The 27315-nt window shown below is 44.1% G+C and overlaps 1 protein-coding gene across 10 annotated transcripts in view; it reads right to left on the bottom strand.

The window, feature by feature from the left end:
• NCKAP5 (NCK associated protein 5) overlaps positions 1-27315 on the bottom strand; it is a 1056676-nt gene that overhangs the window by 886792 nt on the left and 142569 nt on the right. The window contains exon 1 of one of the 10 annotated variants that reach the window (XM_077747841.1): positions 684-815. The exons of the other annotated variants lie outside the window; for them this stretch is intronic. The gene's annotated coding sequence lies outside the window, so the exon portion shown is untranslated. Of the gene's footprint in view, positions 1-683; positions 816-27315 lie in introns of those variants that run through there. 10 annotated transcript variants of the gene reach the window in all.

The following is a 27315-nucleotide window of genomic DNA, read 5'->3' as shown; positions in this document are numbered from 1 at the left end:
ATAGGACTTTTTCAACAGCACATTAATTCAGGTTCCAAACTCAGAAGACAAGTCAGAACAGTGAACATTTCTCCAAATACTCAACGGGAAAATATCCAGATAGGAACGGTTTCAATTTCAAAACATTCTTCTATACTTTCAAATTCCCCGAGAATGAATGAGCCTGGGTGTGTGTGTGTGTGTGTGGAGAGGGTGTAGGCATGAGGGAGCTAAACACTGTAAACAGCATGCACATAAAAGAAATCTATAAATTGCAGAAAGGATCAGAGACAAAAAAAAAAAAAGGTGGGTTTCCCCCTCCAGCACACAGTTAATTAAAAATTAGTCTATAGTTTTATATTAAAATTCCTAGGTCAGCCTCGTAGGTATTTGTATGGTTGGTTGCTTTCTATTTGGAAAAAAAAAAAAAAATCCCAAACCCCCAGCAGAGGCAAAAAAAAGGACTAGGCATTCACTATTATTATCTACACCCTGGTAGGGGTTTGTACCCAAGGAGTCCCAGCACCTACCCCGGGCCGCTTCAGCACACTATAATTACTAGGAACAAACACATACTTCTGGCAGCCGAGAGCCTGTAGAAACACCTAAACATCATCACCACACTTTAAAAGGAAAGCAAGCTGTAGAAGTAGGAAAAAGTGTTACAGGAGAGTTAAAAAAAAAAAAACAACCCCACAGCTTACTTGTAGTTAGCTCTTCAGTCAATATTTATCACAGTCCTGGAGACAGACACAGCCACCGCTCTCTCCAGCTAAAAATTTCCTCCCGAGTGTATCCTCTGTTTATTTTTGAAGCATTAAAACGCCGCACCGAGAGAACACGCTCAGTTTTCCCGAACATCCAACGCGGCAGCGAAGTCCTGCAGCGAATTCAGAGCAAGTTTGCGGAGACTTGCTCCCTGGGCTGCGGCTCCGCGGTTGCTCCGAGCTTGTAAATACAAGCTCCGTGGACAAAGTCCCAAATGACATCACTGGCAGCTGCTTATTGTTGAGTCTTTATTAACTGACTGTCAAAAAGAAAGGAGGGGGTGGGGAGCGAAGAGTATCTTTTCTGCAGCAAAATCGGCATCTCGGGGCGGATTCCGGTGATACATGCGTAAATAATCCCATTGATTCAAATTTTCAAGGGCTTGGTTTTTCTCAGGTCAGAGCCTTTCTCGGGAAAAAGACACAGAATCGCCTCCACCAACTGCCACTGCATAAACTGGAGACGTGGAGGGAAAGTTTGTAACGCCAGCATGGCCCCGTGAAGTTGTTTACCCACCTGTTTCCAGTCTGCTCCAGAGCTTGATGATTCACAAATATGAATATTAAGTTATGTCTTCTGTGGCCTAACAGCTTTTACTGTGATATCCATACCTGGCTAATGTCCTAAGTGGGTCATCCTGGGGTGCAGCTCTTTTTAGACATACTCTCAAGTTTTCAGCTGTGGTAGAAGGGGTTCCCTGAAATGAAGGCCAGATTTTGTGTGTATGTGAAAATAGGTAGGTTTTTTTTTTTTCTGAGAAGAGTCCTGGAAGCTTTCTTTAGATTCTCAAAAAAAAATGTTTATTTTAATTCCAGTGCCTTTAACATACGATGTTACATTCGTTTCAGGTGCACAATATAGTGATTCAACACTTCCGTGTATTAGTGCTTATCACGATAAATGTATTCCTAATTTTTTTCACCTGTTTCACCAAATTCTCAACATTTTAGTGACCTACCTGCATCCGGTCCCCCAAAAGTAATCTTTGCCAGGTATCTACAATGGTCACAAGAATTACTGTAAGCCCCAGCCACTTCCAACCAGCAAGATAAAAACAGGTGTTTTCCTGCCTTTTTCCACTCTCTCACGGAAGCTCTCCTTCTGTCCTCGGGTTCTTACCGCCTTTGTCATAGTTCTGTCCCCACCAGCCCCACCCCCACCTGGGGAAAATCCACAAAGCCTCCACCAAGTTTCTGCCCCCAAGCTCAACACTGTAGGCCACTGTTCTTCCTTCCTCTGAAGTGCTATAATGATGCTGACTATTTATATTTATTTGCAGCTTTTTATATACTGACTTGTATTTTTAGCTTGTTTTGTAGCCATCTGTGTTCTGTCTCTCCAACCCAGTTTGAAAGGTCTTTGAGGGCAACCATTGTGTTGTGTTATTTGTTTACACCCAAAAGGTCTGTCATAGAAGGTCTTAAACAGAAATGGGGGCGGGGGTGGGGGGTGGAGACTAAGCCGGGAGGCAGGAATAAGGTTGGAATGGGGTGTATATTTAGATAAAACACTCTCCTGGCCCTTGGAAAACAATGACCTCACATCTCACTACTTCGCCACAGTGCGTGCTCAGTGAATGTCCAAAAATTATTTTCTCAAAGAGCAATGGTTAATGTGGTAGAACATCAAGGCCCCACAATATTCTACTTTCATGTAGCAATCACTAGAGGCACCTGAGTTTCTCAGTCGGTTAAGCGTCCGACTTTGGCTCAGGTCATGATCTCACAGTTCTTGGGTTCGAGCCCCGCGTCGGGCTCTGTGCCAACAGCTAGGAGCCTGGAGCTGGCTTCGAATTCTGTATCTCCCTCTCTCTCTCTGCACCCCCCCATACTCTGTCTCTCTCTCTCTCAAAAATAATAAACAAACAAACATTTAAAAGAAGTTTTAAAAAGAAGTACCTAGGGGCGCCTGGGTGGCTTAGTCGGTTGAGTGTCCGACTTTCGCTTAGGTCATGATCTCACGGTTCGTGGGTTCGAGCCCCGCGTCGGGCTCTGTGCTGGCTGTCGGCTCAGAGCCTGGAGCCTGTTTCAATCTGTGACTCCCTCTCTCTCTGACCCTCCCCTGCTCATGCTGTCTCTCTCTCTCCTAGAAATAAATAAAACATTAAAAAAATTAAAAAAAAAAAAGAAGTACCTAAAGATTTTCTAGGTACAAACCCTTAGAGCCAGAAGTTCCACTTTTCCAGAATGATCCCACTACTCTATTCACAAGAGCCCCAGGATATAAGCTCAAAAATGTTCCTTGCAGCATTATGTATATAACCCAATAAAGTACAGATAACTTAAATATCCATCAATATGAGAAAAGGTAAGTTAAACAAATTATGGTACATGCGCAGTACAGAAAACTTAGAAAGTGATGAGAAAATCAAGGTACCTGGGCATGAACTGATACGGAAAGAATAGTTGCTTGTTGAATGAATAAAGCAATTGCAGTACAGACTGTAGCGTGTGATGGAGGAATTATACAAACTATTAACACTGGTTATCCTTGGGGAGTCAGACAGGGGAATTTTGCTTTCGTATGCGTATGTGTGGTCTGATCCTTTTTTTCAATGAGCATATTCCCCTTCTGTTATTAAAAAAAAAAAAGTACAGGATTGTACATGTTTCAAAGTAAATCACAAGGATAAAAGCTATGTTTTCAACCAGTTTGAGGTATAGTAGGCACTCATTCTGAATCTATTGATTGAACACATCTGTGGAGTTTCTGTGAGGATACAACAGCACACGTGGGGATGGAATGGGGTAAAGAAGGTGCAGAACCAGACACTGGATTTTCATTCCTGATCAAAGGACCTATCCCCCCACCTCCTGTCCATTACATTGGAGAGCTGGTCTGAAGACCTCTCAGACTCTGTCCACCTTAAGCAATGTTTAAAGCTAAGTGCTCACTGGGGTACCTGGGTGGCTCAGTCGGTTAAACATCCGACTTCAACTCAGGCCACGATCTCATGGTTCATGGGTTCAAGCCCCGCGTCGGGCTCTGTGCTGACAGCCAGCTCAGAGCCTGGAGCCTGCTTCAGATTCTGTATCTCCCTCTCTCTCTGACCCTCCCCTGCTCATGCTGCCTCTCTCTCTCTCTCAGAAATAAATAAAACATTAAAAAAAATTTTAAGTTGCTCAGAACATAAAGTGCTGACCTTTCTCTTGTGCAATTGCTGTTTGACAAATGGAATTTTAAGGCAAAACAAGTGTGAACCTCTTTGCTTCAGTTCGCTGGTTGCTAGCAAGCATGGAGGGAAAGTCAGAAAGCTTGTAAGGGTACAGGTTTGCACAGCTCCTTGTCATGGCTGGTCTAACATTAAGGAACTCTCCAGAGGAAGGTCAGAAAAGTCTAACCCACAAAGAGTCTTCAGAGTTTTGTTAAGGACGCTAGGCTTTGAAATCCAGTGGCCTGGGGTGATGGCAGAATGCACAGGTCTGTCTCCTCTACACAAGGCCTACGAGACCTCTGTAACGGAAATCCTCAGGCATAAGCCCTGCATTCGATACTATGCTTTTCTTTAGGGGGAAAATGTCCAATAGAAAGAATGACTGAAACTTTCCACCAAAGTAAGATAAGTTTTTCAAGGCGCTACTTCCATTCCTCTAGAGAAAGTATGCTGGTGTCCTGTTTTACTTCCTAGTGAGAAGATATCTTATGTCTGTAATAATTTCACAAAAAGGAAAGTACAGCCCGTTTCCCGCGAGTTTTTATTTTGCTACGATCCACACCTGTATGTGAACCTGAGGCCAAATTCTGTTTAAATGCACATTTGGAGCCACTTGGATGTGACAGGGTCACATTTGCCCAAGCAAGACTTAAAGACAAGTATTTAACTTGACTTAGAACTTTGCGTAAAAATACATAAGGGAAAGAAGATGGTGGGGGGCTGTCTTCTCCACCTCTACCAGGTGATCATTAACGCTGTTGCCCAAATTACACTACATGCTAAGATGTCTAGCTCTCCCCCCTTTCAGTGCCTTCTTGGCCCCATTCAGGCAACCCCCTCCCTCCCATGAGGCCTGCCCTCACCCATGGAAGACTGCCAGGTGGTGTTATAATAGTCATACGAATGTCTATTTATCTGCTCCATTTTCAAAAGTCTGGTGCTGTGTTCTTAATAGTTGAGTGTTTTCTGGAAAATCCCTGAAGTCAGAGATGGTAATCAGATCTGCAAGGTGTGAAACACAGCCCAGAGGTCCCTGAGAGGTGCTTGCTGGTGATGGTCATGTAATATTGGGGACCTACCAAGACTATCATGCCAGTTTCTGCCTCCAGTATCTGATCTCCCTTCCTTCCCTCTGCCTCTTATCCCCAGAATAACTACTGCCATTTATTAAGCATTTATGTACTCTATTTGCATTAAATTCATTTTCTAATTTACCTCTAAAATAACCCAATGAATTACATACAATTATTATCACTTCCCTTCTACAATTAAGAAAACCGAGGCCCAGAGATATGTGTCACTTAAGCAATCCGACTACAGTCACACAGATAGTAGGACGTAGAGCCACCATTTCAATTCAGATCTGCCTGACATTCCAGTGTCCTGGGGTGGCCCAGATTTCCATGAGGATTATAAATATTGAGAAGAGATTTGGTAAACCAATATGAACAAAGATAAATTGGAAATAGAAGCATGTAGCCATCATTATAGTACTCAATTCTGATTTCTATTTGTGATATATGACAATAGACATTCAAAAGACCTTTAGACTTGAATCTCAAACTAGTGTAACTTCTGTTCCTTCCCATAACTCAGCGATCCTGCTTAGCTCTTAGGGGAGGTATGGTGTAGGCTTCAAAGAAAAGTGCAAAGACCATGGGAACCATACTCATGGAACTTACGCCCAAAGTATCACCTTGTAGTAAATTCTCCATGCCCTTAGTGATGTACAATATCCAATTGTAAGGAGAAAATGCTGAAGAGCAGGTATGTAAGTGTATTTCCTATTTCCCTTCACACAGAGCCTTCAGTAATTCATAATTCTTTGCTCCAACAGCTTGTTTCTTGTGGAGCTAATGGTTCTACCAATGCTTAAGAGATAATCTGTTGCCAGCTAGTCATCCTTGTAAACGCTAATATAATCAGAAATAGGAAGCGAAGAGAATTTGGAAGATGTAACACTTCAGCATTCAAATCAGCATGGCTTTTTAAAAACTGTTTAATGTTTACTTATTTTTGAGAGGGAAACAGAGCGTAAAGGGGTAAAGAGAGACAGAGACACAGAATCCCAAGAAGACTCCAGGCTCTAAGATGTCAGCACAGAGCCCAATGCGGGGCTCGAATTCAGGGACCTCAAGATCATGATCTGAGCCGAAGTCAGACGCTAAACCAACTGAGCCACCCAGGTGCCCCATCAGCGTGGCTTTTTAGGTAAATCTCTAGGGGCCTTGGAATCTGCATGTTTGGGAAGTGGCCCACATCAATTTCATGCCGGTGGTTAGGCTTTAAGAAGCATTGGTTAGAATAAGAGAAAAAAATATAAGACTTCTGGTCTACAACCAGACATTGATAAAGACCAAGTCACTTTGTCCAGGTTCCTTAGGAAAGAGCACTGCGACCAGCGAGCAAATTCGGGGTAACCGGGAGCGACATGGATCACATCTGACACAAAGTTCATACACAAAGTGTGACTCGAAAGAGACAAAGCAGGTGCCACTCTGATGATCCCAAACACAGAGTTGGATAAAAACATTTTCAGGCTTTCATCGCTGCAGATATTACAACAGTCTTCGCATATAAATCAAACAAAAACAAAGGTAAACCATGAAGTGTGAAGTCCAACGAAGTTCAGATTACTCTCATAACAACCTCTTTGATGCGCTTCATGACAGATCAAGTTTCAAATTTACAAATGCCTTCTTCCTCATTGGGGGAAAGGGAGCCCCCTTGCTGGTACCCTCAACTTGCATGGGGTCTATTGTGTTGTTGACATTAACGGGGCACCAGGGACCTCTGGAGAGGGGCTGACACAGCAAATATTTGCTGGAAAAGGAAGTGAAGGGGAAAGATGGAAAATTTGACCTACTATGAAAATCTGTCCTGGAAATGGGGTGCTAGCCGCCCATGCCTTTGCTTTCCCACCCAGCTCAGGCTATGGGTCCAGCCACAGAGGCAGAGCAAGGGTTAATGTTCCTCAGGCCTGAGAAGACTCTTGATGAAAGGCCCTATGTAAGTGTAAAGTATCACCATGAATTTGGAGGATTTTATTTCAGCCTCCTCATTGTGTTGTTGACAGTGCATACTGTGAGTTTGACATTTTTAACTACTTTGCTTGCCCCAAATAAAAAGGGGCTGGGAAGGAGTAGGTGGGAAAAGAGGAGGGGGAGGGGGGCCATACTCTCCCCCTGACTTGGATTTTACACCAATCTGACGTATAGCATGAAAGTCGAGTTTGCCAGCCGGGTCCCACAATGCTACCTCAGAGATTTATGTAAATTCATTAAACTGCAAGATGCAAGTTGCATTCCTTTGAAGCTGAGAACAGAGTCCTCCTGAAACCAGAGCCTGAAGGCGGCCTCAAGGGACATGGCGGTCTATACACTGAGAAAGCAACTCATTTTGTGGCCTGTGGGGACTGTCTAAATAAAAAGACCTTGAGTTCGATTTTCACCAGATATGGAGAGGCCATTAAAATCAATGAGAGCACTGAGGAAAGGAAGGAGAAGTCAGATAGCCACTGACTCTGGTGGATGTGTGAGACCCGGATTACTGCGTGATTAGTGCCTTTAATAAAGCCTGCCCTGGATGCATGACAGTCAGCTCCTCGTGATTCCTAAAACTCACTGTGGCTCTGGCACCCGATAGTGCCTGCACCCCGTCCCGCCTCATACCCTTCCCTGACAACAGGCCTGGGGTGCAAAGAAGAAAGGCTGAAAACAGGATAGGGCACCCCAAGGAGGAAGCGGGATTGGGTCTCAAGATGGCAGACTTCCAGGCTTTGAAACCCCTGCCTGCATTTGCCCAAATGGCCAGCAGAGCCCTGGGCTGACTTGGGAGCCCCCCAGGGCCCCAGAATTCTTCCTTTCATGCTGACAAANGTGTAGCTTTTCTTCTTTCTTCTTCCCCTCCTCTTTCGATGTGTGTGCGCGCACACACACACACACACACACACACACACGCATGCACGCAAGTTCTTTTATCTGATGGCCTGATATGTAGGCTCCAGAAACACCTTATTTTTGTGTCAAGTATTCCTCAAGGGCCCTTTAGAAAAGACATCTTTACAGATCAGAGAGAAAGAGAAAGAGGCAACCGGCTCCACCGTCTGTCCCCAACCAAGCAGCCCTGGGAAGTCAACAGAAGTGGCAGAAACAGAGAGGTGACCACTCAGGTGCAAAGAACACCTGTGGAAACCTGGGCTGAGGCTCCAGGGGACGCGTCCGGCTGGGCTTTGTCCCAGGTTGGCTTTTTCAGGTCCAGAGCAAGCCCTGCCCTCTTGTTCTCTTCCCTCGTCAAGAGAAGAAGAGGTCACCACGCAAGTAGGGATGATGCACATTTAGCGTTATCTCCCCAGAGAGGAAGTGCCTCTGTCCTCCCATTCCCAGGCAAAACTCCCTCTGGATCTGGAAACCACACCCTCCTAGGAGCCTCCATAATTCCCCTGAGGAGCCCCAAGGCCTGCGGGACGGGACCTAACTCTGCGGATACTAGAGCCCCTCTGCTCTATCGTCACTGCTGGTTTAAACTACATACCATAAATAAATCCAGAAGGGAATTGTTTTAAAGCAGATTAAGCTTTTCCTGGGTACAATAATCTGTTGTTAAATCTAAAAATCAACTAGTGGGGAAATTATTTTAAAGTATAGCCTTCCTCATAACAAGGAAAAATAACGATTCATTTTCTTGGTTATCATTTATTATTTTGACTGATCATAATAGCATGAGTTCTATCAGTCTAGGTCATGAGAGGCTATTGTAAGGTTAAAAACACTTATTATGTGGCTAATGCTTTCTGAATAAATATAAAAATGACAAATTCCGGGGCGCCTGGGTGGCTTAGTCGGTTAAGCAGCCGACTTTCGCTTAGGTCATGATCTCACGGTTCATGGGTTCGAGCCCCGCGTCGGGCTCTGTGCTGACTGCCAGCTCAGAGCCTGGAGCCAATTTCAGAGTCTGTATCTCCCTCTCTCTCTGACCCTCCCCTGCGCACGCTGTCTCTCTCTCTCTCTCTCTCTCCTAGAAATAAATAAAACATTTTAAAAAATGGCAAATTCCTTGGGGTGCCTGGGTGGCTCCATCGGTTAAGTGCTGACTCTTGATTTTGGCTCAGGTCACGATGTCATGGTTCATGGACCTGAGTACAGCATCAGCCTCTGCACTCACGGTGCAGAGCCTGCTTGGGATTCTCTCTCTCCCTCTGTCCCTCCCCCACTTGTACTCTGTCTCTCTCAAAATAAACAAACTATTTTTTAATGATAAACTCCTTGTTTGTATAGGAAGGGTGTGGGTATTATAATAAGGAGCCTTTAGAATGTTATCTTAGCAACAGGATATGTTTGAAATGAAATCTTCAGTAGAATTTGGTTACAGAAGACAGTTTTAGGATGGTATCCCTGATGCCCAGCAGCCCATCCTGCCAGGCGTCTCCCACTCCCACCTGCCAAAAAGAGCAGAAACGGGACACACGTTTATCAGCAGGGTCGAATAAACTGAGCCAATTACATTATTCTTTGCCTGTCTGCTCCTCCCCTTACTGACCCTTGCTCTCTGAACTCTTGACCCAGAGTCTCTATACCACCCAGTTTCACTCTTAATTATACATGGCAACAACTCATGACTTCACATTTGCTGTTGATAAGTCAATGTTATCTCTCAATCAAGTTGTGTCCTCTTGATTCAGAGACCATATTCTAGACTTCATAGGTAGAAAAGTGTTAGGCAGGAGGCCTAAAAAGTAAAAAGTAAGGGCAAGCAGATGGATCCAACCCAACAGGGGATGCCAGTCACAGACTTGAATGGGTGCCAGGGAAGCAGGAGACATGGTATCAGTGAGGAAACTTGCCTGCTTTTCTTCTTTGTCTCCCCTCTTTTCCTTCTTCAGCTCCCCTCTTCCAAGCTACATGGCAGATGTAGATTATCAGACCTCACTGCTCCTTCAAGATGCAATCAATATCACTTAATAATGGTGAAAAACAGCTTTGCAGTCCAGAGAAAATAATATGGTTTTGTCTAGTAAATGTCATGTGAACTTGACGACTATACCAACTCGTTCATCTCTTAAATCACTATCTTTTTAATTTATTATTGAATCTGGATGCCTCCTGTATCCTAGGCTCTATGCATATTTTGGACTCTCAACAGCTACAAATACTCATAGAATATTCTGTGGGTGTCTTATAGTTGAAGTATAATAGAAAAATAGTTTTACCCCTTTTATGAGGAAAATAAAGCATAGGGGGCCATTAGTCTAAGGGTGAGAGGTCATAACAGAGTGTGTGTTAGAGACAGACAATAACATGCAGCTAATTAAGCATGATGCTCTTGGATACAAAGAAATTAAGTCATGAGTAGGAAGCCTAGTTCCTCAATGGTATTGTTGACTAAGCATGAACTATGTTTTACATGAGGTTAGAAAGTCCAAAGGTCACCATTAAGGAAACATATTAGTTCTTTGGGCCTTTTCTGTAACACATTCCATATATTGGTCTAAAGTAAGCAGATCTTCCTCTCATTTCAGTGTAGAGACAAGATGAGTCTCCGCCAAAACTCTTTAAGCTTGGACCTGGATTAAGCAATCCTTAGGAAAGCACTCCCAGAAGCGGGTAACCTCTCCAACCCCCCACACCAAACCTCCATACCAGCACTAAATGTCCAGCCCCCAAGGGAGACTCATTCACCTTGAGACAGGGTGGGTAGAGGGTATGCCAGACATCAGTTTTTGATGGAAGTGGGCTTCTTACTATCTTTGAAATACATATCCAACCTCTGGTGAGAGAGAAGGGAGGGAAGAAGGAAAGGATATTCCATAATCAGTGAGGTGAGGGCACATGTAGAAAGGAGGCTTCTGGGATTGTTTTGAAATGCATATTGGTATGAGAGCATCCCAGTCTGGACTGAAGACACTGGCTCAGGGTCTGGCCTGACCAGTAAGGCACCAGAAGTGTTCAGGTGCATAATGGCATTTAGCTCTGCATTGTATCCTCAGTTTATTGCCTGTTTTACCATTCTTTTCACTCTTCCCCTATCTTCAGCAGCGTTTTTGAAACCGTTTTCTCTTTGAATTCATTGTCCTCATGTTCCACTTCCTTTTGATCTCTATTTATTAGCTGTCAAGTACATATGAAGCATGTTTCCCAATTTCCTACCCATCCACTGTCCATGGCTTCAGTTCTACGTTCGTGAAGTGCCTTGGGAAAGGCTTTGTTCAACCCACAAAGAATCCAAGTTTAGCACTAGAAGTCAAACATCCTGGGAAACCCCTTGGCCTGGGCACACCAAGAGGGTTGATCACACTAAACCCACCCAATTCCTATTAGCAACTTCCCAAAATCTATTTCCCAAAAAATGGCTAAGTGGAAACAGTGTGTTTCTATCCAAGCCACCTAACACTCCCAAATTGCTTCCATCAACCCCTCCCATGTAAAGATTCTGCGCAGCTTCCTCTATTTCCTGATGAGTCCTACCTCCTACAGCAATGTAAACCTCTGCTCTAGTCTGGTATTTCCATCTTCCTGGCCACCCTTCCTTCCCTCAGCACTATCCCCTAACCTTGGACAACCTCTTGTCTTCCCACGCCCATCTCAATAAAAGCCATCCTGCCAAATTCTGAACTCTCTACACAGACACACTGTGGTGTGTCCTCCTGGGAAGGCCTTGTCTTTCACTCTGGAACTCAACCTGTGGAGGACGCTGGCCTGTGCTGCCCACACCCCTCCTCAAGCAGCAGAGGCCGTCCAGCTGCCGCCTCCTTCAAGATTTCTCTCGTCCAAGGGCCCATCCTTCCCAAAGTGGCCCACATCCAGTTGCTGATCCATGTTAAGAATATAAAGGCCAGAGAATGTGAGTAGATTCAGGTCACTCCATGGGCCATATGCATTTGGCCGCTGTGCAGAGGGCTGGCCGAGGCTCTGTGGGATTGGCTTCACGGGTCCCCTTCTCCTTGTGTCCAGCCCACATTGTCCCCTTCCCTTCTGTGGGTGCCGACCCTACTCATCTTCCTCCACTCTGCAACCTGTATTTTAACACAGTCAATACAGGCTCTATCTCAGTGTTGGCTTCTAGAGCACCCAACCTGTGTCATAGCCTCAAGCCTTAAGAATTTTAAGTACAAAATGGGAAAGTGTGTGTGGTTTCTGCAGAGTCCTCAATGAAATCTGTTTTCTTAGATAACCAGTACACAGAATCAGGTTGAGAAACCACAATCTGGAGAGCCACAGGCTATGCTCCAGGACGGAAGCAGCCCAACAGGTCATCTGAAAGAAACACATAAAGCAGAGCAGTGGCTTGAATAATTAAAGAAACTACAGAAGGTCAAATAATAACAGCAGTAACTGTAATGACCGTAAACACTGACATAGCACTTAGGGTGTGCCAAATGGCTCTCACGCCATTTTAAATGTCTTAACTCAGTTGAGGTTCACCACAGTCATGTGATTTAAGTCCTTTCATTATCCCAGTTTACAGTGAGGAAACTGAGGCACACATACGTTGAGCTTGCTCAAACTTGCACAGCTAGTGAGTGGGCAGAGCTAGGATTGTGACTCAAGGAGCTAGCTCCAAAGCCTCCCCCCAAACTAGATATGATGTGAAAGCAGTACATGTACTCCACGCATTTTTAAAGAGGCTAAAGCAAGGGGAACCAGGGCGAAATCGGGCAACGAGGAACATGAAAACACACAGGACTCAGAGGGACAGGTCAGGTGGGACATGGCAACAGCAAATGGCAGCAGAGACCTAAATTCTCTGGCCATATTCTAGGCTGGCCTTTATCCTTTCATTATAGGGCAGGAGGTCAGCTCACGGTTGACCAGCCCAGGCCCATGTGTGAAGGCAGATAAGTGGGTACACCTGGCTCCAGTAAAGGCTTTGAATGCAGAAATGCAGACAGCTCTGAACAGAAATAGGAAATAAAATGGGCTCAGTGTCAGGGAAACAAGTGATAAGGTTAATGCCCTCATCTCACTCATGGCAATAAACGCTACCCTCCATCATCAATAGGCTGCATCAATACTTTGATGACCTTCCTTTTTCCCTAGATAAGGAAACCCTCCATGTTGTTTTAATGCTTATTTATTTTTGACAGAGAGAGAGAGACAGAGAGACAGAGCATGCATGGGGGAGGGGGAGAGAGAGAGGGAGACACAATCTGAAGTAGGCTTCAGGCTCAGAGCTATCAGCACAGAGCCCAGTGCAAGGCTCGAACCCACGAGTTTTGAAATGACCTAGCCAAAATGGAAGGCTTAACTGACTGAGCCACCCAGTCACCCCAGAAATCCTCTGTGTTAAACTGAGATATACTCAGGCCCAATTTCAAACCTCCATGTCTATGTCCCTGTGGGTTTCACATATATATCTTTGTCTCCCCATTATGGTTCCACCATGAAAAAACAATTATTTCCCAGAAATATGGGATAAAGAACACCGTAAGTGTTTTCGGTTTCCACGCATGTCAACACAAAAAAATAGAGATTAAATTGTTGTCTTTCCCTTTTCTACCCAACTCTGGTGCTGCAGAGAAACCAGACAAACCCGTGTGCCCACTGCCACCCCATCAGTCACAAGTCACAGGTGTAAACCATGGATTCGTTCCCTGATACTCAGAAGGCCAAAGTTTCCCAGCTTCCCTCGGCAACCTGTTTGCTCACCCACAAGCTACTGCTAAGCTGGGATCACCCCAGTCATTGCCGCTTCTCAGATGAATTTTTAAACCACATTCTTCCTTCTACCTCTCTGTCGGAGTAAATAGAAAAAGGTGAAGATAAATAAATTTTTTTAAAATCCTACACTGCAAATTATTAATGCTCCAAGTCTTTGGTCAAGCAGGGTCTAAATGTTTATACCTCTGTTCTCTGGGCTCTGTGTATTATTCAGAAGGATGTGGGAAATTGAACCCCACACTAGGTGCATAGGAGGGAAAATAGCTATTTTCTCTTTTACCATGGAAACCCTGTGCACCATGGGGTGCAAAGAAGAAATGAACAGCTTTAATAACTTGGGGGGATGGCTGCCTCTCCCTTCGCCAGCATAATAGTTACGGTACAGCATAAATCACAAGGTCTAAAGCAAGCTGTCTCTGGAAGGGCTCGCTCTTACTTACAACAAATCAGCATGGTTTATTTCCAGGACTGGGTAAGCATTTCCCCCACAAGCTTTAATCACCTCTAGATACCTTAGAACACTCAGTGTGCAGTTCCGCAGAGGTAAGGGAACATTGTGGATCACCATTGGTATTGCATATGATGCTTGCACCCTGAATACACAACCACATAATGAAAAATATTAGATATTACTTTTTAGGATCATGTCTCAGGCATATGTGCAAATATATGAATATATGACCCATCCAGAGTATGTAATTAGTATAAATAGTTTAAAGCCACTCTCTCTCTCTGTCTGTCTCAACCTCTCCCCCCCCCAGCCCCCCACACACACCCAGAGTTTTGGAAATAAAGTTTTAAACTCAGTAACAATTTGCAATCAGTTATTAAAAAGCTCAGCTGACGTCGTGTTTCTTCCAACCTTCTTCCTCTCTCCCTTCCTCTTGCCCATCCTTCTCATATGATTTAAGTCAAGAAGAACTTAATAATATCCACATCAGCCCCTAACACTTACTCTTTTTCAGAACTGTGTTTCACATGGAATGATCTCATCCCAAGTTAATCCTCCATTGCTGCTAAAATAAATCTGTATTGAATGAGAACATTTGTTTTCCTGTCTTCAGTATGAGTTTAAAATATTTAAAAAGTAAACGTGGGAAGGAAACGTCTCAGATACATCTAAGCTCCTGGTGAATAGTATCAAAACGCTGCACGCGTGTGAGACACGATTAGGGATGGTTATCTAATTGGCCGTCTGCACTTCCTCCCTTTCCCAGTCCACTTCCTGCTGTGCAAAGTTCTTCCGATGGAGAGTGAGCCCATTTAATTGGAACACACTGGCTAACTTAGGCCCCTCTGTTCGCTGTGGGGGGTGGATCTCACAGGCTGCCCTGAGGCCCAGGTGTTAGTTTGGGTATGCGTTCTCCCGGGACAGGCATCTGGCCCTGAGTCCTTGGCAAACCGACTGTGACAGGTTCCGCCAACAGCTGCAGTGGTAGCCTGAGTGTCCAGGTGATTAAATAATCCTGCTTTCTGGCCTGTTCATGTGTCTGGATTGGAGCCATTGCCCTGGAATGGGGCAGATCCAAACACGGCTGTCTGCTTAATGACCACGGCTCACTGTCTATGGGCTGAGGTCTCCTCCGAAATTGCGAAACATCCCCTTATCTTTCCCCGCCACTCAAACCCAGAGTTATCACAAAAATGCCCTTGGAAATATGAGATCCTCCATTTGCCTGGAATGGAGCTGAAATTCCATTTTTTCATTGTAAACAATTGTTAATTTGATAGCTGAGCATTGAAAAGCAGGGGCCGATTTCTAACAGTGACTGGAAAATCTTTTCTCGCGATGTCGGGCATGCCCACGCAATAGACATTTGACAACATGTGTAAGCCAGATGAAGACACTGATCAAGAAAAGGTATACTCCAAGCACTTTATTTACATTTTCCAAAGACACAACACCATGTCCTAGAGAAATAATTAAATGACCGCTTTTTGGTGAAGCTTAATGCTTCTGATATGTAAATACCAGTGGCCTCCCGTTGAATAAAAACACAAATCCATAGCAGGTGGTTGTTTAATTTAATGACAGCTAACTGCTGCAAGGAGATCCTACAGACCAGGGATTTTTAATGTGTGGTCTCTGGACCACAGCATCAGTGTCACCCAGGTGCCCCTAGAAATGCAGATTCTCGGACGCCTGGGTGGCTCAGTAGGTTAAGCATCCAACTTTTGCTCAAGTCATGATCTCACAGTTCATGGGTTTGAGCCCCGCATGGGGCTCTGTGCTGACAGCTCAGAGCCTGGAGCCTGCTTCAGATTCTGTGTCTCCCTCTTTCTCTCTCTGCCGCTCCCCTGCTAGCACTCTGTCTCTTTCTCTCTCAAAAATAAATAAACCTTTAAAAAAGAAAGAAAGAAATGCAGATTCTCAGGCCCACCCCCATCTACTGCATCAGAAACTCTGTGGGTGGGACCCAGCAGTGGTTCAACAAGCCCCCCCATTGATTCTGATATAAGAAACATTTGAGAACTACCATTCTAGGGGAGTCTGGGGCTTGATATGATCTACCTGAGGCAGTGGGGGGTTGCTCTGAAAGCAGGCATGCTCTCTGAATAATCACTGGGTCGGGATCTACTCCTACTTCAGCTAGCTCTGATCCATGCTGCTATGACTCTCTCCTAAAAGGTGCTACCACCAGCTATTTCTCTGCTCGCACACAATTATATCCTCCAATACACATAGTAGTAAAGAGCTGGTGATCTGCTGCAACATGTGCAACTCAACAGACATCCAGATGTGTCCGTTCACCATTAAGTCCTACTCAGAATTCCTCCAAGGGACAGATATAAACCTCCCATTTTATAGATGGCGGAAATCTAGGTTGCCAATGGTCTTTCAGGGACCACAAATAAAAAGAGTTCTGGGTTCACTCTGTTACAGCAAATGGAAGATTTCCAGTCTGTTGGTCCAGTTAATCTGGTATAAAATCAAAAGTTCAAAGACACCTTCCTAAGCCACAGCCACGTAAGAGGTCGGGCTAGGGATATACTTTAACTGGTTCAAGATGGCTCCAGTCAGCTGATGTAAAATTTTGGTAAACCAAATCCTCTTGCAGAACAGAATCTGGGATGATAGCCACTACTGATGAGATTACGGTGAAAACAGTCATCTTAACACAATGCTAACAGGAGTTATAAGCTGGTACAGCCTTCCTGGCAAGTGATTTGGCTTTTCCCTTGACTTATTAATTGTACTTCTTAGTATTAATCAAAAGGAAATTGTCCACAGATGGTAAAAATGATTACTATATAAGAACTGTCTCTGTAATAATATTTTTATTTTATTTTTTAAAGTTTATTTATTTTTGAAGGAGAGACAGAGCATGAGCCCATAAGGGGCAGAGAGAGAGGTAGACATAGAATCTGAAGCAGGCTCCAGGCTCTGACCTGTCAGCACAGAGCGCGACATGGGGCTCAAATTAATGAACCATGAGGTCATGACCTGAGCCGAAATAGGACATTTAACCTACTGAACCACCCAGGTGCCCCTAAAAATAAGAAAGATATTTGTCTTTCTCTGTCTCACTTATTTCACTTAGCATAATACTCTCGAGGCCCATCCATCTTGTTGTAGATGGCAAGATCTCATCCTTTTTTATGGCTGAGTAACACTTCAGAGTGTGTGTATGTGTGTATGTGTGTGTGTGTGTGTCCACAAAATTTCTTTAACAATAAGATGCCATTTATTAAAATTTTTAATGTGTAATTATTTTTGAAAGAGACAGAGAACACAAGCGGAGAGGGGGCAAAGAGAGACAGGGACAGAGGATCCAAAGCAGGGCTTGAACCTAGGAACTGCAAGATCATGACCTGAGCCAAAGTCAGATACTTGACTAACTAAGCCACCCAGGTGCCCCAGTAAGATTCCATTATTTAAAAATTATGAGCTAGGGGCGCCTGGGTGGCTTAGTCGGTTAAGCGTCCGACTTTCGCTTAGGTCATGATCTCGCGGTTCGTGGGTTCGGGCCCCGCGTCGGGCTCTGTGCTGACTGCCAGCTCAGAGCCTGGAGCCTGTTTCAGAGTCTGTGACTCCCTCTCTCTCTGACCCTCCCCTGCTCACGCTGTCTCTCTCTCTCTCTCTCTCCTAGAAATAAATAAAACATTAAAAAAAAAATTTAAAAATTATGAGCTGACATGCAGTACACCAACAATACATAGGTGCATGTGAATACACAGATATTCATTGAAAATAAATGAATAAAAACCACTGACACATTAGGAATGATATCATAGTATTTTATTATACCAAACCTGGGAAAAAATAGTATCCCCATTTTGTAGGTGTGGAACAGAAGGTCTATAAACACAAGTGATTTTGTACAAAATTACCTAATAAATACAGATCAAGGTTATGCTTGTCTGAATCAAAGTTCATCCTTTGCATATTCTATTGTCCACTGCTTCTGACAGTTTAAGTGGTTACACAACACGGATGAGCTGGGAATGCAAGCCAGGATTCTTACTTTTGTTTACTGTCTATTGCAAGAAACTTACAAATTATCATTTTGTCCTAGGTCATAAACCACTTCTATTTAGATTTTTTTCCAACCACCTCAAGAAGCAATGATAATAAAAATTACAATTATTGAATGCACCATATGCATTAGACATGTGCTAACCATTTTACATATGCTACTTCATTTAATAGTTTTTATGAAAATTCTATAGACTACAAGCACAATTTACCTTATTTTACAAATGAAGCTCAGAGGGTTTAACTATCTGCCCTGTACACACAGGTAGAAAGTATCAAAGTAAGAATTCAAACCATCTGTTGGACTATAAAGTCTATGCTCTTAATTTCCCCATTCTGAAATATTTCTAGAGGAAAAGACTTCTCCGGCTCCTTCCATCTCTTTTTTTTTTTTTAATGTTTTTATTTATTTCTAGGAGAGAGAGAGAGAGCGTGAGCAGGGAGAGTCAGAGAGAGAGGGAGTCACAGACTGAAGCAGGCTCCAGGCTCTGAGCTGGCAGTCAGCACAGAGCCCGACGCGGGGCTCGAACCCACGAACCGCGAGATCATGACCTAAGCGAAAGTCGGCCGCTTAACCAACTAAGCCACCCAGGTGCCCCTCCTTCCATCTCTTACTTTGGCGTCAAGTTTATGTGTTTTGGCATAAAGAGCATCTTGGCATGGTGCTGATCATTAAACAAGAAAAAGTGAGAACCAGCACTGTTGGCCCTTATAAGAGTCTGGGAGGAAGTATGAACAGATATTAGAGATAATAGGCAAATCTGGCATTTTCTCCTCAACCACTTTAGCACAGAGTTCATTAAGAACTGAGGGTTTCAATAGTAAAAGTTCACTCAGTTACAATTAACTCAGACCCTTAGTAGGACCCCATTGAATGCTTTAATATTAATGACCAATTGAAGCCAAGCATTCTTTAGGTATCTAAATGCCTGAGTCTCAGAACTGTCCAGCAAGCTGCCAAAACAGGGACCATGTGACTGGCAGGCCAATCATACCCTCACCAAATCCTCAGTCATTTCCATTCCCTCTGTTTCCAATTCCTAGGCTATTCTTGAACCTTTGTGTTCAAGGGTTCAATAACCCCTGGGGGCTTACCTCCTTGCCCTCTCTCACCCATAAGACCTGATGCTTTATGTGGGTGGTTCACCATCACCTTGACTTCCTCCCTTAATAGCCACTCTAACTTGTTATTGGATCACATGTTATTATGTCAACTTCAGGGAAAAAGGCACCAGATTATTCCTCAAGGTCTCTCCTCCAATAAATGGGAGCCATGTGCTCCCACTTAGATGTAAAGCATTGTGAGAAGAAAGCTAGAGAGCCCATGCCCAGTCTCCCATCTCTTAATTCTCAGAGTGGTGGTATGGGCAGATGGTGGCTACAAATGGCAAAAGATCTAGTATAAAGTCAGTTGACACTCGATCCCATTTTAAGACAGCAATATCACACACACACACACACACACACACACACACACACACAGGTGCTAACTGCCTTCAGGAACTAGGAGAGTTCCCACAAATGAAGAGGAGAGTGGGAATACAGTAAAGAATTGTAGGACTGTGAGGAGCTGGAAAGTGCATGACCAGCAGAAGGCATTTAGATCTAGAATTTCTGAACTTCTTGGTGGGCCGAACAAAAGAAGTCTGAAGAGGCAGTTCACAATCACTGAATGGGACAATCAATTTTTAGTCTTGACTAACTGTGCTTTAAGCAAAACCTGAATTCGAGAAAAAGTAGGGTGAAGAGACTCATACCATCAATGTACTACCATCAATGCCCATGGAGTTCTCATGTCACTTCATGAAGCAATAAGCTGGCCATGAAGCTGGCACCGACTTCACCGCAATATCATCAGTCATCATAGTTTGTTAAGAACAAGCAGTGTGCAAGAACTAGAACTCAGGAGCCAGATTGCCTCAATATGAATCCCAGGCCCTGCCATTTACTAGCTAGGTAACCTTGCATAACTTATTTAATCACAGGCAGATCTGCAGACTAATGGTACCATTATCTCATTGAGTTGTTGCAAATTACTTAGAACAATGTCTGGCACATAATAAAGGCTCAGTGTCAGATAATAATCATTGTGTGACCAACTGAAATGCCTCAGTTCTGCTCCTGAGAAGATAACCTGAGTACAACATACTCAGTCATCTTTCAGTTTGGCAAGGAACATTGGAATGGAAAAATCTAAACTAATTATATCTTCCTGGGAAAGACATTCATATGGATGACAGAAGAGCAGTTAAATTTTGTACACACAGCCTCCACCTAAACGGAAGGGTGGGAAAAGTCCTCAGGGTGGCAGAGGAAAACTAGACAGGGTTGGAAACTGGGCTTGTCCCAGTCTGAAATACGGTCAATGTAGGGGAAGAGTTTGGCCCTATCTAACTTTCCTAAATCTTGAGAAGGACAAGGTATTCTTGGCATCTGCCCCTCCTACATCCTCCCTTAATGTCATCTTATCTTAATTTTTTTTTGGTTTTTTTTCCAGTATCAAACCATTTGTTTTTAATTCAAGTTGGTTATCATATTGTATAGTATTGATTTCAGGCGTAGAATCCAGTGATTCATCACGTACATAATAGAGTTCATCCCAACAAGTGCCCTTCTTAATGCCCATCACCCATTTTAACTAATCCCCTCCAGCAACTTTCAGTTTGTTCTTTGTATTTAACAGTCTGTTATGGTTTGCCTCCTTCCCTGTTTTTATCTTATTTTATTCTTTCCTTCCCTTTCCATATGTTCATCTGTTTTGTTTCTTAAATGCCACACATGAGTGAAATCACACGATAAATGTCTTTTTCTGACTACTTATCTTGCTTAGCATGATACACTCTAGTTCCATCCATGTTCTTGCACATGGAAAGATTTTATTCTTTTTGATCACCGAGTATATTCCATTGTGTGTATATATATGTCACATCTTCATTATTCATTCATCAGTCGATGGACATCTGGGCTCTTTCCATTCTTTGGCTATTGTTGATAGTGTGGCTATAAACTTTGGGGTGCATGTGCCCCTTTGAATCAGCATTTTTGTATCCTTTGGATAAATACCTAGCACTGCAATTGCTGGGTCATAGGGTAGTTCTATTAATTTTAAAACATGTTGGTATCAGCCTGCAACCCATACCTCTCTCACCTCAAAGCACCTGTGCTAGAAAATTTCCTCTTCTTCCCCTACTCTAACTAAGATGCCAAAATCTCATTTTAAAAAGCAGTCTGATTTAACTAATTCACAGGATGGTGTACATTATTGAGTACCTCACCTGCATTTGAACCCTCACCCCCATCCAAATTTTCCAGTCCCTCTAGTATGGTATTTTTCAAACCACAGTGTATACTGCATTGCTGATTAAATTGGATAAGGTGTCCAGACTAGTTTTGTGTTAATGAAATAAAATAGCAAATGCTAACATGGAATTAAAAGGAATAGAAAATAGAGTGTGTACCATGGGGTAAAGATATCTGTATCTATATATGCCAACAGTGTCATAATGTAAAATGTGTTTCTTACTGAATGTCTATGACCAAAAGACTTTAAGAAATACTGCTCTAAAAGAGAAAGAAAGAAAGAAAGAAAGAAAGAAAGAAAGAAAGAAAGAAAGAAAGAAAGAAAGAAAGAAAGAAATACTGCTCTAATGGAAAATCCCGTTGTCTGATGTGCTTAGATTTGGACCCAAAAGAACTCACAATTCCCTTCTCATTTCTCCTTCCCTCCCCACCTCCTTGCCTTCCTTCCTGCCTTCCTTCCTCCCTCCCTCCCTTCCTGCCTTCCTTCCTTCCTTCCTTCCTTTCTTCCTTCCTTCCTTCCTGCCTTCCTTCCTTCCTTCCTTTCTTCCTTCCTTCCTGCCTTCCTTCCTTTCTTTCTTCCTACATTCATTAGAAAATTACTTAAAGCCTACTGAGAGCCAAACACTGCTCTTGGCACTAGAGGTAAGGAAGAAAACAAAACCCATAAACTCCCTACTCTCATGAAGCTCACATTCTAGAAGAAGAAGTTAGACAATAAACAAATAAAACATAGAGGCACCTGGGTGGCTCAGTAGGTTAAGCATCCCACTTCAGCTTGGGTCATGATCTCACAGATTGTGGGTTGGAGCCCCTCATCAGGTTCTGCGCTTTCAGGTTCTGATTCTCTCTCTCTCTCTCTCTCTCTCAAAAATAAACATTAAAAAGATAATAAAAACACACAAAAATATACATAACATGTACAGTATATTTAAGTGTTATGGTGAGTAACTCAGAGCAGCAAGGATGGAGGTGATGTACTTGATCAGACAGTTGTCTAATATGGAAGCACTTGAAACAAACTTGAGAAAAATGAGGACGCAAACCATGAGAATACATAGGGACAGATGTTCCAGGCAAAGGGACCAGTGGAGCACAGCCCCTGAGATGATAATCTGCTTGGTGCTGGGAAAGAATGGCAAGAAGCTGGTAAGACAGGGTTGAGGGAATGAGGGGAACTGGGAGTAGGAAATGAGACTGAGTGGTGGAAGTGGGGATCAAGGTTGTAGATGAGGTAAGGACTCTGGTTTCGACTTGAAGCAAGATGTGGGACCACTGTGATTTGAGAGCAGAGAACTAACATTTCCTGCCTTCATTTCTAAAGAAATGCCAGGATTTCTGGGGAAAGATGCACTTCAGAGAAGCCAAGGAGGACACAGGGACACCAGATAGGACATTTTTTGTAATCCACAGAGGGGTGTGATGGGTGGGTCTGGCCAGAACAGTGGAGGTGTTAGGACGTGCTCAGAGCAACCCGATGAAGTAAATAGGAGTGAAAGAAATCTACAAGGCATGAATAAATCTAAGGATTTCTCCTTCTGAGAAACCAGAAGGATCAAGTTACCTTTCCTGAGAGGCGGAAACCTTCAGGTGAAGCAGGTTTCATGGGGAAATAGGGAGTTGTTGTGAACATGTCAAGTTGAAAGCCTAATGAAGCACCTAATGGGAGATGTCCAGAAGGTCACTGGCTACACAAGCCTAGGATTCGCGAGCAGGATCCAGGATGGAGATCTAGATTGGGGAGTTGTCAGTATATAACTAGTATTTAAAGACGTGGGGCTGGATGAGATCAGCAAGGAAGTACACGTAAATAAAGAAGAAAAGATATTCAGACAGTGAGGTAATGTTCAGGCACATTATAATCTTCTTCATGCTCACCAGATGGCCGAAGCCCCTTTCTAGGTATGTAGAGAGCCGCACAGAGATATCTAGACCACTGCATCAGGAAGGCGGCCATTCTTTCATGCAGTAAATACTCACCGACTGCCTACCAGTGCTGGGCAGACAGCTTCAGGGAGAAAGAAGAGGCAGAAACATTACACCTTGAAGGAAGGGAAGAGACTCACCAATGGACACAAAACTCAAGCTGACCTTATGTCCGCGGGCAAAAGAAATGTCACCGGGTTGCTCTCGGCCGCCAGGACAGAGCCAGGTCGCTGTACACAATAAAGAGCACAGCCAGGCTAGGCTGAAGCGGGTCCGGTCCTCACGGGGGCGGGGGTGGGGGGGCGCAGTGCACACTGCACATCCTTCTCCTGCTTCGCTCCTTGCACACGGCCCTGCCTCACCTCCTTCACTCCACAATGTTCTCAAAGGAGTGTTACTTGGCTGGACCTACCAAACAGCACAGCTTTCCTTATTCCCTGTCCTGAGTGCCCTTCTTTCGCCACCTTGAGTGAACAGTGGTGTGTTTGGCTGAGGCGGTGGGGGGGGGTGGTGTGGAAAGGGCACCCTGCCAGCCACGGGGAACCACCAAATCCGGCATCAGGCAGGCAACAACCCAAGAGGAGGAGGAACTGGAAAATTCTCATTTGGTGAGTTGTCATGCATCTTTCAGTACCATTGCCTCAGGCACTGTTACCGCTCTTTTTGCCAAGCCCTTCAACTCACTGAAGCAGAGACGGCTCCGCTCTAATAAAGCAGAATTCTTGATCCACGCTCATGCTTCTGAGCACTTCCTCACCAGGGATACGGCACAGTGAGTGTGTAGGAAATGTGTGTGTGAGCGTGCCTATATGCTGTGAGGTTGTTTCTTTGCATTCGAGAGAGAGGGAGAGAGAGAGAATGGGGGAGAGGAGCAGAGAGAGAGGGAGACAGAGGATCCAAAATGGGCTCTCTGATGTCAGCACAGAGAGTTTGGGGCCCGAACTCACAGACCGTGAGATCATGACCTGAGCTGACGCCCACTGAGCCATACAGGCGCCCCAAGAGAGAAAGAGAATCTTAAGCAGGTGCCATGCTGAGCACGGAGCCCACCAGAGGGCTTGATCTCATGCCCCTGGGGGATGATGAACTGAGCTGAATTCAAGGGTCGGACTTACTGAGTCACCCAGGCACCCCTTATATGTTGTAAGTTTGAGTGAGTAGCATGTGCTGTATCTGAGTGTGAGAGCGTGTGTGTGTGTGTGAGTGTGGATGAGTGTGCATGTGAGTACGTGAGCGTGAGAGGCATGTGTGTTACAAGTGTACACAGTGGTGTGTGGGTGTATTTGTGAGTGTGTGTGAGTGTGTGCACGTGTGTGTGCACCTCCCTCTCAGAATCTGTGTCACTCATGTGCTGGGGCCCAGACTGCCAAGCAGCTGTAATCGAGCCAAGACCCACTTGGCGGGAACTTCCTACCCCTCTTGGAAGATAAAGTAGGACTGCGTGTCAGGTGGGGCAATGAATCATTATTCAGATCCCAGCGATCAACATTAAACTAAGAGCCCAAATAAACAGTGTGAGCTAAGTTTGGGGCCTCATAAAGCATCTGGATTGCTGGATTTCCCTTCCTGATGAGGATGGTGTGTTTGCCAACGGAGCTTTCACGAAGTCACGTGTCTCAGAAAACAGCTGCCCGTTCTGCTGCGCGGGCAGCGCGCTGCCTCCTCCCCTTCGCGGATAATTCAGGCATCTCCCCCTGCGTGGGGAACACAGCCCCACGTGTTTGCAGGAAGGAGGGGGAGAGCAGAGCGGGCTGCATGCAGTTGTCAGAGGCAGGCAGGGAAGTACAGCCTGAACGTGGCCCACTGTAACGGCGTGAGGAATGCTTGGGTTGCAGCTGTCATTGCTGCCACCAGGCTCCAGCACACTCAGGGGGAGGGCTCCTGGGCTACCCTAGGAAAATTAGAAAAAAGAAAGAAAGAAAACCCCTGGAACCCACTTTAGACTCTGCAGAGAACTTTGACCTGTACCACACCTTCTGTGCATCTTATAGACCCTGAAAAATGATCTGCTGCTCAGAACATTTCGCGTCACAGAAGCCACCTCAGAAATGAGACTCATACCCAGGTTACATAGGTTTACGTGGGGGGGGTTCATTTTCTTTTTTAAACTATACAGAGGAGAATAAGGCAAAAGCAAAACAAACAAAACATAACTTCTCTTCATTCCAATAACTTCAGAAACATCTTCAAGGGTAATCATCTATTGCTACCTGTCTTCTATGTCCTTCCAAAAAGGGTCAATCATTTACACACAGAGGTTGGTTCTTTTCAAAAATATAAATAGTGGTATTTTACATGCACATTTACTTGGGTATAAAGCATTTTTTACTGGACAATATACCTTGTATAATTTTCATATCCATACAGACTGTCTGCATAGAATTCTCCTGAACATATGCGTCCTATTTTATTTAACCAGGTCCTTGCTGACGGATGTTTAGATGGTTTCAAACTCAAGTCTCTCAAAGGTACCTAGCAGGCTTTCTGGCTGGCTACAGTGCACTAGTCAGAGAATGAGAGCTCCAGGTCAGCCTCAGGCAAAATAAAAGTTACTTGTGCGTGCAGGTATTTCTTTCTTTGTACAACACCCAACGTCAGCTAAGGCTTAAGGCCTACATATTTATACCTCTCCTTTCTGAATCCCTTCCTCATTTGATATGCTCTTGGACCTCTCTCCATCCCCAATCAAACCCCAGAATTGCTAGCAAGGAAGTGGAAAACAAGTTCTTGACTTGATGTACCCCATAGACTTTGTCCACCAGCTCACAATTGACAGGAACAGTTCATTAGAATACGAACCACAATTTGATAGCACAAAGACCAAACTGCTCACTGAATTTTTCACTTTCAATCATTGATCGTCATGTCACATAACACATACAGGAATTTGTAGATCAATAGCTGTTTGCTTTTGGAAAAGGCATCTTTGATTTTTCTTCCTAATACACTTTGCCTCCCATGACCTTTCATAAAAGGAGAACATTTGTTTGTGTAGTTGTTTGTTTGTTTGAGGTAAGATCCTGTGTTTGGGTTTTGGTGAGAAGTGCTTGGTCCGTTTCCATTTTGCCTGAAATACAACCATTTTGAGACTTAAAGTTACAGTTGTAGAAACATGCCCGGCTGTGTCAGGAACTGAAGGGGGATTCATTTGGGCTAAGTCTTATTCTCAACCTCAGCCCAAGCCCCAAGAGGTAAAATATACAGTGTCTTTGAAGCAGAAAGCAGCTGAGTCATTCCTGTTAAAATCATTTCCAATGACATCTGTGAACTGGGGGCAGTCGAGCCCTGAATCATCTTCCCTGAGGAAGATGGACTAGTTCACAGTGGTTATGAGATAAACTATCATTACTACCGTAATTTTAAGAAGACTATCTCCGGACAAAGGTGAAGCAGAATCCACAAGGGAACCCAGAACTGCTTTTCAGAATTCATTCAATGTTTCAGCTGACTCCATAGACGTACGTATATAAATACACCTGTGTGTACGCATCTCCATACATGTGCGTATCATTTTCTTGGCCATCTTCACAAAAGAGAAGGGAGAAGATGGCCTGACCAGCGTGTTGTGTGGATGAGGGGTCCTGGGCTTTGGAATTTCCTGAAAACATCATCAAAAAGCATAGGATACACCTCGGAACCAGGGAGTGGTATCTTCTATTCTCATTACTACACATACACACAAAGGGTATTTTAATGTCCCCCAAATTTTAAATTTCTTTCCTTTTTAAGTTTATTTATTTTTTAGAAAAAGAGACAGAGAGAGAGAGAGAGTGAGCAGGGACAGGGGAGGGCAGAGATAGAAGGGGAGAGAGAGAACCCCAAGCAGACTCCACACTATTAGTGTAGAGCCTGATGTGGGGCTTGAACCCACAAACTGCCAAGATCTTGAACTGCCTGAGCCAAAATCAGAGTCAGAGGCTTAACCAACTGAGCCACCCGGGTGCTCCAAATTTGAAATGGATTTTGATTAAGATGATACTAAAACTTTAATTTATAAGAACTCCCTGCATTATTTTTACTCTTCACCTTTGGCCAGAGGCGGGGGACCCCAGAACAGG

This window comes from Crocuta crocuta, unplaced genomic scaffold (genome assembly GCF_008692635.1).
Source record: "Crocuta crocuta isolate KB4526 unplaced genomic scaffold, BGI_CrCroc_1.0 scaffold427, whole genome shotgun sequence".
Lineage (NCBI taxonomy): Eukaryota > Metazoa > Chordata > Mammalia > Carnivora > Hyaenidae > Crocuta > Crocuta crocuta.
The sequence above is the reverse complement of the archived record's forward strand: the minus strand, read 5'-3'. Positions and strand labels throughout refer to the sequence as shown.